The 12,883-nt window shown below is 45.9% G+C and overlaps 1 protein-coding gene across 1 annotated transcript in view; it reads left to right on the top strand.

Annotated features, from left to right (window-relative positions):
• col14a1a (collagen, type XIV, alpha 1a) overlaps nt 1–12,883 on the top strand; it is a gene marked incomplete at both ends in the record, with an annotated part of 230,950 nt that overhangs the window by 125,868 nt on the left and 92,199 nt on the right. The window lies entirely within an intron of this gene.

Below are 12,883 nucleotides of genomic sequence, written 5' to 3'. Positions count from 1 at the left end.
CTTCTTGCCTGCAGCGGCCGTCACAGTCTCAGTGCTTTTGCTGCTGTCCTGTGCCTGTCGATCTGCACGGCTGCTGTTTGAGGAAGTCGGCATGGACTCGCTTGCTTCTTGGAGTTTTGGTTGAGAGAAGCTTTTGCGATTCTGGTCATATTTATGCTGCGTGTTTCAAAGTGTGTTCCACCTGTAATGTATTATGTAAATTTGCAATCCCGTATCGCCAGCAATCAGCGCGAAAATAAAAGCGCCTTCGCCAATCCACCTTCATGAGAATGGCTTCAGTCACACTGCTTTTTGCTTGCCTTCCTCCTTCCTTGTCGCCACTTAGTGGGTCGGTGGAATGGGTTGTACACGTTGTACACGTCCAATACCTATATAAGAGATGTAAAAGGCTTAGATGCACAACCTACCTTCAAAAAAAAAAAATCGATTTTTTTGACGAGTACACTCGTCGCTGGCAGTTAACAGCTGGATTGTGTTTGACGAGTACACTCGTCGCTGGCAATCAAGGTGTTAAGATGAGGAAGAGCTGAATATAGCTGTTAACCGACAAGAAACCCCATCACTTTAACGCGATGTTCGATATTTTAACCATAACTGAAAATATCACTTTATCGCCTGACTTTATCCCCTATATAAGTAAAATGTCCTGTAACCGATGGGACCAGGCCAACACATTGAAAATGCAAAGTGAAATCTACACGATAACGATACATGTCCATCAACAGCAAAAATTTACCAGTTTCTCTACCATAAAAGTTTACTTTTGACTGAGATCGCTGTATAGTTTTATTTTTTCCATTAGATGCATGTAAGTGAGACAGGAAAGATTGAGAGAGAGAGAGAGAGAGAGAGAGAGAGAGAGAGAGAGAGAGAGAGAGAGAGAGAGAGAGAGAGAGAGAGAGATAGCCTCAGACCACTGAGCCACAGGGATGCCCTGACCCAAAACATTTGGAAGCTCCCTGCTTCACTCCTCCACACATCACCTCTGGGAGCTGCCCAGTAGCACCACTATCTTGGCCGGCCAGCCGCAGAGCCGCTCCGCTGGAGCAGCGGGGGTTAAGTGCCTCGTTCTCGGGTGCCTCGGAGGTTGCTGTTCTGTGTGGGGGAGAACATTACTCATGCACGTTCCATCCAGGCAAACCTTCAGTCATAAACCCTCTTCTCCATACAGAATGCTATGTATGTCAATTTAAACTTAGTTAATTAATTTAAACTCTACAATCTCTGTTTGAAAATCCTTGACACTCCCAGTTCCCACTGCCACACGAGCAGTACCAGCTGCAGATTGTGGCTGGGGGAGCTAAGGCGGAGCTTAATTATTTATAGCAGATGCTAACTTTTCTCTAAATAATATTAAAATAATAATGGTAACAATAGAATAGACTAGGGTGTGAATTAGGCTATTACTGCTACACAAGCAAGCAACTGAGGAAACTCAGTACAGTATTTTACTTCTCACATGATCATACTGTTCGGCCCACTCATTGCTGATAATAGCTGCAGTCACATAAAATCAACATCTGTGAACCACAAATCCACAGATCATTCTTCTGTGACTAGTGAGAAGAGCACACCTTGTTTGGTTTTCGCCAACATGAGAGATGTAAAGAGGCTCTTCAAAAAGGCAGAAGTCACAGAAACCAGCCACCTTCTGTCTCACCCTCAGCCCTGAAGCACTGTGCTGATCAGCTGGCCCCAGTGTTCACCAACCTTTTCACCACCTTACTCACTGGAGACATGCCACGTTCCAGCCTGCTTCAAGACCTCAACAACACTATTATCCCTGTCCCCAAAAAGACAAGGTCTGCGGTGCTTAAAGACTACAGACCCATTCAAATGCGTTGTTCTGTCCTACCTAAAATCCATCATGGACCCACTCCTGGACCCCTGCAGTTTGCATATAGAGCCAACAGTTCTGTAGATGCTATCAACATGGCCCTCTATTCCATCCGCGTGCACCTGGACACTGCAGGAACCTACCACAGGATCCTGTTTGTGGACTTTAGCTCGGCCTTCGACACGATCATCCCGGCCCTGCTGCATGTCCGAGTCCATCTGCAGATGTACCACAGACTTCCTAACTGACAGGAAGCAGCACTGCATGAAGAACCTGCTTTTTAGCACGTGGAAGCATGTCACTGACTCCCGGACCATCAGCACCGGAGCTGCAGGGTGCCGTCCTCTCTCCATACTTCTTCTCCCTGTACACCAACAGCTGCACCTCCAGTCACCAGTCCGTCAAGCTACTGAAGTTCACAGATGACATCACCCTCATACTATGAGTCCTATGAGGGCCTCATAGGGCTCATCTGTGATAAGACAAGACTGCATACAGATAAGAGATTGACCATCTGGTGACTTTGTGCAGGTTGTGATGGTTGTGGATTTCAGGAGGAATGCGGCCCCACCTTCCCCCATCACCATGGGTGACTCCTCAGTTAATAATGTGGAGTTCTTCTGCTTCTTGGGACCCATCATCAGCTGGGACCTGAAATGGGAGTTGAACATCAGAGCTCTCAACAAGAAGGCAGTTCAAGACACAACAGAGGATGTACATCCTGCGGCAGCTGAAGAAATTGAAAGTGCCAAAAGCAGCATTGGTGCTCTTCTACACCTCCACCGTTGAGTCCATCCTCACCTCCTCCATCACGTCTTGTACTCTGCTGCTACCCTCAGTTTCCGCTGTGCAGAAAAGGTCATTGGATGCAACATGCCATCTCTTCAGGACCTGCACACTGCTGAAGCGGTCCCTGATCATAGCCAGCTAAACAACAGGCCAGAACCCCCCTACTGACATGAACCTACCCCCATCATACGTCACTTTAAAGATGTATTGGACTGCACCTTTAATTTTTTGTGATTGTCTTTCTGTATTGTTTTAGTCTTCTGATTATGGATGTGATCACTACTGCACACTTACACTAAGTCAAATTCCTCCTATGTAATCTGATTACCTACTGTGGCAATAAAAGTGATGCTGATTCTGAAGCTGAAGCTTCATTAAGGCATTATTCTGCCTTGGTGTGGGAATGACTGATTTAAATATAGCTGCTGTTGTAATAGTCATGATCCCTATAACGTTACATACATGTGTATATATGTATATTGTGTGTGTGTGTGTGTGTGTGTGTGTGTGTGTGTGTGTGTGTGTGTGTCTCTCTCTCTCTTAGGATGATTGATGTTCATGATCTGCATACTTATTTGTGCTAATCCCTGACTCTGCCTGACTATATTCAGACTGAGCGTGTGTGTGTGTGTGTGTGTGTGTGTGTGTGTGTGTGTGTGTGTGTGTGAGTGTGTGTGTGTGTGTGTGTGTGTGTGTGTGTGTGTGCGTGTCCGTGTGCGTTTGTGTGTGTGTGTGTGTGTGTGTGTGTGTGTATATCCTTATGTGCTTGTGAGCAAATGTGTTGGGTGATTGATTTCCAGTCACTACAGTCGTATTGCAGTTAATCCCACCGTGTGTGTGTGTGTGTGTGTGTGTGTGTGTTGCGGTGATTGGCTTCCAGTATCCACAGCAGTATTACTGTTGATCCTGAACTGTTCACTAATAATATATTCACACAAAGAGATTAATCAGGACATGACTGGCTCTTTTCTTTAATTTATTTAGCCAGTTGTGCTCCTTCCTTCTTCAAACATGTAGCGATGCTGTGAGAACCTCATGGCCATTTTGTGATTTTTATTGGTCGAGGAAGCATCAGTGCTCTAAGGGCCAATGAAATCCATTCAAAATCCATTGTACTGTATAGTTTCAATAATGTATTTGATAATCCAGCTTTCTTCCTTTAATTCTTTAATTAACTTTAGTTAACTTGTCGAAGATGAGAGGATTTCATACATGTAGCTCTTTGAGTTCATAGAGTTAAAGGGCCCTATCGTTGTACGGCGCAATCGTTTGCGCTGCCGTTTGCGTGCCTCTTATTGCTATCTTCCCAGCATCTTAAAGGAGAATTTCGTTTTTTTTTTACCTGGACCCATCTCCTGGCAATAATTATGATTTGGCCACTCACCCAGCGATGGCTGCGGCGTTTCTGGCTGTCCTAGCGTTGTTTTGAGATCAATAGCATCCAAGTCAGTTGTAAAATGGAGCTGATTTGGGGCCAAGTGTGAGCCTGTCTTTCCTGCATCTAAATAGCTATTTTTATTCCCGTTTTCGCCACATACAATAATGTGATCCCTCAACATCCACCAGAGTGATATTTCGCCCCAGGCCATTTCCTGGACTCTCACAGGGATCAAATTACCTCAAACGTGATCTCGGTCACCAAGTCTCGTGAAGTCCCGCGATACTTTCCTGCCAGCTGGCCAACTACAGGTACACGCTTTGCGGTGGTGGTTTTAGCGTAACCTATGTGGGGTTTGGCGTAACCTATGTGGGATTCGAAATAACGAAGGTTATGCCAAACCCCACATAGGTTACGCTAAAACCACCACCGCAAAGCGTCCTACCTGTAGTTGGCCAGTCGGCAGGAAAGTATCGCGGGACTTCACGAGACTTGGTGACCGAGATCACGTTTGAGGTAATTTGATCCCTGTGAGAGTCCAGGAAATGGCCTGGGGCGAAATATCACTCTGGTGGATGTTGAGGGATCACATTATTACGATATGTGGCGAAAACGGGAATACAAATAGCTATTTAAATGCAGGAAAGACAGGCTCACACTTGGCCCCAAATCAGCTCCATTTTACAACTGACTTGGACGCTATTGATCTCAAAACAACGCTAGGACAGCCAGAAACGCCGCGGACATCGCTGGGTGAGTGGCCAAATCATAATTATTGCTAGGAGATGGGTCCAGGTTAAAAAAAAAACGAAATTCTCCTTTAAGCTATCATCTGCCTCTACCGTTCAGTTTTGCGCTGGGGTCTAAGTGCAGACACAGGTGTAGGCGTGGCCCAGGCGTGTCCGTGGGCCTCTAGCCTATCATCTGTTGCAAGTGTCATTTAGCGCTCTGGGGAAGATACCGTCGGTATGTTCCGAGCGCAAAGAGAGGTTTGGGCATTGCCCGTTCCAAAATAGGCGTTCCAGTGCAATGTGTTAGAAAAAGGGGCCTTGGGTGCTCTCAATTTTAACGCCAGCAAATAGCTGGTCTTAGCGTAAACAACCCCACTACACCAGGCATACATACGCCTGAGCGCAGGCATTATTCTCCGTGCAGTGCAGGAAATCCTTGCTTTGATACATACGCACGGCATGGATGTCTCTCTCTCTCTCCAACACTTCGCGCACGCAGACACTCTTCCCTGCTCAGAATGCCACATTGATTTTCAACTATAGCCTACATTGCAGAAAAAACACATCTTGATTTAAAAATGAGAATTTGTTTGTCTGGTTTTATTAGGCTACATAATTCCAGACCATACAGGTCTGTGGTGTAACATTAGATTACTTTAGGTAGGAGAGGGTAGGAGAAAATAAAAAGCAAATGTTGATCTTTTCCAACCATTATACTTCCCTCGTCGGGGGGAGAGAGAGAGAGAGAGACGGGGCATACTGTCGGCCTATAATGTTAATACCCAGCTCAATTTAACTGCCTCACCTCAGTAGCGTAGCCAGACTCGGCTCATTGGGTGTGCCACAGAAAGCCAGGGTGTGCCAGGGGGCGGACTATTTGGTGGCGGCCGCAAGGCCGCCCCCAAAAAAATTTTGGGTCTTTTCAAACCAGATTTAGAGGAATATTTGTGTGTTGTTTGCTCCTTTTCGCACTCATTATTAGCAGGTAGAAGCAGTCAATTAAATTGTATTTTTTGGCAACATGTAAAACCACTTTGTTTAGTATCTCAAAAAAGTCTCACCTACTTTTTCCAATGAGTGTTCTAGTCGGGAAAGAACGCAAATTTGGTTGGCATGTTCGTGTGGACCCGTATATTATTAGAAATCTGAGACGCATGCAGATGCATGACTGAAAAGTCTCCTGGCTAACGTTAAATGCGAAGGGACACGCCGCCAACATCTTCACTGTGCGTGGCGTGCATTAGAAAGTGCGTTTCACAGTGATACATGGGGGCTGCTAGTACTGTTAACGCTAGTTAGATAGTACAGTAGTGTGGCAGTCTCTAATATGCTACCGCCGTTCATTCCCCCAAAAGCACACACAACAGCGCTAGAAACAATCACATACATGTTGTGACTTGTGTACTCACCATGCGATCATCAAATAATAATCCAAAGTACGCGAAACTGTCATTTTCAAAGTAAATCCATAGCGAGAGGAACCAGCAAGAGTGGTTCCAAGAGGGTTACCTCTCTGCAACGAAAATCACTTCCTTGTTTGCCTGAGACGCATGGGTACACATGCGTCTCAGGCAAACAAGGAAGTGATTTTCGTTGCAGATGGGAACGCTCTTTGCTACTTATTTTCTCTATGGATTTACTTGCAGGCGGACAGTTGGACACAGTGCATGACAGCGTTGACATGTGTTTTGCAGACAAAACAAAAAACCTTTTTTACCCCATTTTTTTTGGGTGTGCCAGCGGCCTGTCTGGGTGGCATTGGCACACCCTAGCACACCCGTGGCTACGCGCCTGCCTCACCTCATAATAGCCAGTAACCTACAGTATAGGCCTAGCTACTGCAAAAGTTAACTGTTGAAAATTCGATTTCTGGTTTTGTCACGAGTAGCCTACAGCTGAAGTCCCTCTCGCCATCAAGCAGACAGTGATGGATGCATGTGTCTTTATGTGCGCCAAGAGGAAAATGACGGACTAAATTGGTGGGATTCGATGTATATATATTAATAGAAATGAATAGAAAATTGCTGATTAATAAAATGTGTGCTGGTGGAACAAAATTCAACTTCAATAGAGCAGCATCACTCATCGCGGCTCTCAGTACGCTGCGTAATTATGCATGCAGTATAGCAGTATAGCAGTATAGCGGAGATGCAGGAGAAGAGAGCCCGAAATGGGATAAGCATATGTCCATACAGATGTTTGGGCAGCAGCCCTTTTTCAGCGTGTGAAATGGCAATAATACACAGGTGATTCACAGGTGGGCGTGAGCATGTTATTTGATTTCTATGCATGACAGCCTCACATCTTTCCTTCTCTCCCTCTCCCCATCTAGGCTATCTTTTCTCTCTCGCCCTCTTTCTCTCTCTCACTCTAGTCCCTCTCAGTGAGGAAGAAGCTGCTGACGTGACGCTGTGGTTTTATGGACATGACCACACCTCCACAATGCTTTTGGGCATAAACACGCCTATACGGAGATGTGCGGCGAGATGACGTGAAGCGCAGCGGCCCGACACGCCCACAATTAGTGCTTTGTGCGGCGCTATTCCGTTGTGACGATAGGGCCCAAAGGGCCCCATCTTCCCACTGGCCTTAGGCGCAAAAACTGGCGTTAAACACAAAAAAACACGCCTTGCGCCTGCCTCGGGAAGATAGCAACATTTAGGCCCCGAAATGCGCTTTAGGCCGAAGAGGCGTGGCGCAGTGCCAGAATAGGCCAGAATGACCAGGCCTTATTCAGTGTGCCGGTTATATTAGGCTACTGTGCGTAATTGCGCGGAGCTCTCCTCTGCCATCTCACACTCTCTCCCCCTCTCTCTCTCTCTCTCTCACTCCCTCTCTCTCGCGCGTCAGACAGGCACAAAGACCGATGGAAAAAAAGTTGTTATATGGTTTTGAGCCAGAGGCTGTTGAGCCACATGTGAAATCTCCCAGAATGCATTGAGGCTAATACATTTCGAGAAGAAATATCAACCAAATCAGCCTAAATTGCCTAAAGTGGTAGATAGAAATAATGTTTCTGTTCACACAACATGCAATTCTAGAACATTTCAATATTGGCCAAAATAAAACATAGAAATCCAAACACAACCCTATGTGAAACATATATGTAACCCAGGTGGTATATATATCCCTCGCAGATATAACGTGATTTAGATGAGAGACAGCCATAACACGGTTCTACTGTGATGTCCTGTGATGTCCTCTCCGCTCCAATAAGATTAGGCTTACTTCACATTTACTTTTACAATAAAAACACATTTATGCAATGACTTTACATAATGTAGGCTATATTTATGTGCATCATCTGCAGCACTGGAGAAGAAAAGGTAGCGAGAGAAAACGATATCATTCTAATCTGGACAAACTTTCACCAATCTAATCTCATCATGACATACAGTCATAGGCCACTGTAGGCCACATAGGGATAAGCTATATTTTTCTAGCCAATGCGTTTAGAACATTCTTTTCACTTTGATCTTGCTATAGTGTAGCGTATTTACATGCTTGCAGTATTTAAACTGCAGTTAGATTGGTTTGAGAAGCATAATAATATGGAATAATGTATATGGAGACAGATGGGGATGAAAGGGAGGGGGGGAGCTCAGAGCGCTTGGCTTTTCTGACCGGACTGGATCGCTCCGTGGAATTGGAGCTTAAAAGGGAAGCTTGTGATTCGTTTACTGCACTTCTCCAATGAGCAGATTGTGCATAATTCTAAAAGGCGTGGTTATAATGCTTAAGGCCGCGTGTAGTGCTGATACCAAAATATTGAGTGCGTCGGTCCACGCCCACTAATCTGCGCTGCGTCTGGCGTTGGGCGCAGTTCATAGGCCGATGCAACGATAGAGACCAAAGTGTTTAATCTAATAGTGATTTCACCTGCAGTCACAAGAAGCCAGAGAGGAACAGTCTCTCACTCTTACAACAAGGGATTAAGACACACCAAGGCTTTGGGTGCTAAAAAAAGGGAGAAACTGTTTGAACCATTTTATTTCTCTTTTCTCTATAGAGTTGCTTGTGTTCTATAGTGTCTCTATTCTCAGTTGAACAGTTTGGATTGTTTGAGCGAGGCTGGTAAACTGTTCTTTGACTGGAGGCTAAATCTAAAGAGAAAGAGCCAAACTGAGAATTGATGGAAGACACGGACTATTTCACACATGCAGCATGGACACGCAGAGAGGGACAGCTGATTGATGATGGCCCGTTGAACCCCAGACCCATGGGCACCTCCCTTCCCTTCTCTTTCACTTCCTGTGCAGCTGACCCCTCTCTTCTTCTCTCCTCCTATCTCGGCTCTTCCTCCTGACCTTCCTCACCCCCCAACGCCCTTCCCCGCTCTGTCCTGTCTCACGTCATGCCCGGCCAGATGCTGTGATGACCTGGTGTGATCAGAGGACAGTGTAGAAACAGATGTATTACTGGTCTGTCTTGTCTCACGTCATGCCTGGCCAGATGCTGTGATGACCTGGTGTGATCAGAGGACAGTGTAGAAACAGATGTGTTACTGGTCTGTCCTGCCTCACGTCATCCAGATGCTGTGATGACCTGGTGTGATCAGAGGACAGTGTAGAAACAGATGTGTTACTGGTCTGTCCTGTCTCACATCATGCCCGGCCAGATGCTGTGACCTGGTGTGATCAGAGGACAGTGTAGAAACAGATGTGTTACTGGTCTGTCCTGTCTCACGTCATCCAGATGCTGTGACCTGGTGTGATCAGAGGACAGTGTAGAAACAGATGTATTACTGGTCTGTCCTGTCTCACGTCATCCAGATGCTGTGATGACCTGGTGTGATCAGAGGACAGTGTAGAAACAGATGTATTACTGGTCTGTCCTGCCTCACGTCATCCAGATGCTGTGATGACCTGGTGTGATCAGAGGACAGTGTAGAAACAGATGTGTTACTGGTCTGTCCTGCCTCACATCATGCCCGGACAGATGCTGTGACCTGGTGTGATCAGAGGACAGTGTAGAAACAGATGTGTTACTGGTCTGTCCTGTCTCACATCATGCCCGGACAGATGCTGTGATGACCTGGTGTGATCAGAGGACAGTGTAGAAACAGATGTGTTACTGGTCTGTCCTGCCTCACGTCATGCCCGGACAGATGCTGTGATGACCTGGTGTGATCAGAGGACAGTGTAGAAACAGATGTATTACTGGTCTGTCCTGCCTCACGTCATCCAGATGCTGTGACCTGGTGTGATCAGAGGACAGTGTAGAAACAGATGTGTTACTGGTCTGTCCTGTCTCACATCATGCCCGGACAGATGCTGTGACCTGGTGTGATCAGAGGACAGTGTAGAAACAGATGTGTTACTGGTCTGTCCTGTCTCACATCATGCCCGGACAGATGCTGTGACCTGGTGTGATCAGAGGACAGTGTAGAAACAGATGTGTTACTGGTCTGTCCTGCCTCACATCATGCCCGGACAGATGCTGTGACCTGGTGTGATCAGAGGACAGTGTAGAAACAGATGTGTTACTGGTCTGTCCTGTCTCACGTCATGCCCGGCCAGATGCTGTGATGACCTGGTGTGATCAGAGGACAGTGTAGAAACAGATGTGTTACTGGTCTGTCCTGTCTCACATCATGCCCGGACAGATGCTGTGATGACCTGGTGTGATCAGAGGACAGTGTAGAAACAGATGTGTTACTGGCACATATCTGACAACACAATGCTTTGCAACAGCTCCATCGTTTATCTTCACTGACAGCTCAGCATCCACATAGACCCAGACAGGGAGGTGGGGGGGTTGTTAGAAATTGGGACAGAGAGAGAGGATTACATGGCACACACACCGTACACATACACTCACACTCACACACTTTCTTACACACACACACACACACACACACATGCGCGCGCACGCACACACACACACACACACACACACACACACACACACACACACACACACACACACACACACACACGCACACGCACACGCACACACACATGCACAACACACGTGTAATATGTGGTCAGTCAACCGATGGGCTATTTGCTGCATCGGTTCTCGTTTGGGATTGGCTTTGTTACCAAGTTCCTAGATACTCAGTAATACTGTACCTCTCTTTCCATGGGGGCAGGCTTTCTTGGTTGCATTGATGCCAGTGCGGAAGTACTAAAAATTGCAGTTCCTCGAATGGCCACTTGAGGCTGTTCTGCAAAAGAGAGTCAGTCCGCATTCACCCCTTTGTTAAAATGCCCGACTTTACAGCATAAATAAACATGTTTAAGGCCTGGTTTATTTTTTTTTATTTTTTTGTCACTATAGCTATTTTCACGTTTCATGACAACTTTATGCGGGTTGAATTTTTATATAACTCGCCCGTTTAGAGCAAAATAAACTATATGTTTTGGAGTTGGACATGATTGACAGGTTGCCTGTCCAGTGATCATGCATCTCATCGATCACAGACCAATAGCAGGCGGAGCTGCAGCTCTGTGGGAAACCCCTAGTCTTGCGCGAGCTGGGGGAGACACACACACATGAAGAAGGACAGAGGGAGGGGAGGTTTAGGCTAATGCCAGTGATTGTCAATTTAATTATGACACGGTCACATTGATATGAGTATGATTTATATGAACTAATACAGATCCTGGTGGACAATATGCAGATACCGGTATTGACGTTAAATAGAAATCACCCGTGCGTGTGTGTGTGTGTGTGTGTGTGTGTGTGTGTGTGTGTGTGTGTGTGTGTGTGTGCACATGCGCGTGCGTGCATATATGGGCAGGTGCTTATGTGCTGGCTTGCATGCACATTATTTTGTAAATGGGTCAGTCAGTTTGTCCTGTGAATTTGGATGACTGGACCATGGCTCTGAATAACGGTCATTCTGTTCAGAGTTTATTCGTTCAGTTGCTTTCGCATTCACTTCAGTTGTCAGCAGTGGAGAGAGGGGCTCATAGCATAATACAACTATAATAGAGTATAATAACTTGCCCCCGAGTTTGTTTCACCTTGGTATTCAATTGGATTTCTTCAGAATTGCATTGGAGTATTTTTAGGTACTTGCAGCAATGATTTACATGTTAATCTGTTTTTAGGAGCCTACTCAGTGCCATATAATAATTATGGGCTCAATAACACTTTCTTCTTAACAGTGGGAGGAAAGAGTAGAAATGCTTTTATTGAATAAGGAATTGTCCTGCAAATCAATTGTTAAGTTTCCCTAAATTGGAATAAAAAAAAAAGTGCAAGTACATTAATATGGTACTTAAAGGACCTTAGTCATGCCGAGCCTTAGTCAAAACTCTTAACCCATCTTAATGCCGTTTTTGGATAGCTTAAAGGAGAATTTCGGTTTTTTCGAACCTGGAGCCATCTCCTGCCATTAATTATGATTTGTCCACTCACCCGGCGATCCCCGCGGCGTATCTGGGCGTCCTAGCGTTGTTTTGATATCAATAGCGTCCAAGTCAGTCGTAAAGTGGAGTTGATTTGGGGCCAAGTGTGAGCCTGTATTTCCTGCATCTAAATAGCTATTTTTCTTCCCTTTTTCGCCAAATATCGCCATAATCTGATCCGTCAACATCCAGCAGAGTGTTATTTCACCCCAGGCTGTTTCCTGGAGTGCACAGGGATCAAATTACCTCAAACGTGATCTAGGTCACCAAGTCTCGTGAAGTCCCGCGATACTTTCCTGTCGACTGGCCAAATACAGGCAGGACGCTTTGCGGTCGTGGTTTTAGCGTAACCTATGTGGGGTTTGGCGTAACCTATGTGGGATTCGAAATAACGAAGGTTATGCCAAACCCCACATAGGTTACGCTAAAACCACGACCGCAAAGCGTCCTGCCTGTATTTGGCCAGTCGACAGGAAAGTATCGCGGGACTTCACGAGACTTGGTGACCTAGATCACGTTTGAGGTAATTTGATCCCTGTGCACTCCAGGAAACAGCCTGGGGGGAAATAACACTCTGCTGGATGTTGACGGATCAGATTATGGCGATATTTGGCGAAAAAGGGAAGAAAAATAGCTATTTAGATGCAGGAAATACAGGCTCACACTTGGCCCCAAATCAACTTCACTTTACGACTGACTTGGACGCTATTGATATCAAAACAACGCTAGGACGCCCAGATACGCCGCGGGGATCGCCGGGTGAGTGGACAAATCATAATTAATGGCAGGA

This window comes from Poromitra crassiceps, assembly GCF_964638095.1.
Source record: "Poromitra crassiceps genome assembly, chromosome: 1".
Lineage (NCBI taxonomy): Eukaryota > Metazoa > Chordata > Actinopteri > Beryciformes > Melamphaidae > Poromitra > Poromitra crassiceps.
The sequence above is the reverse complement of the archived record's forward strand: the minus strand, read 5'-3'. Positions and strand labels throughout refer to the sequence as shown.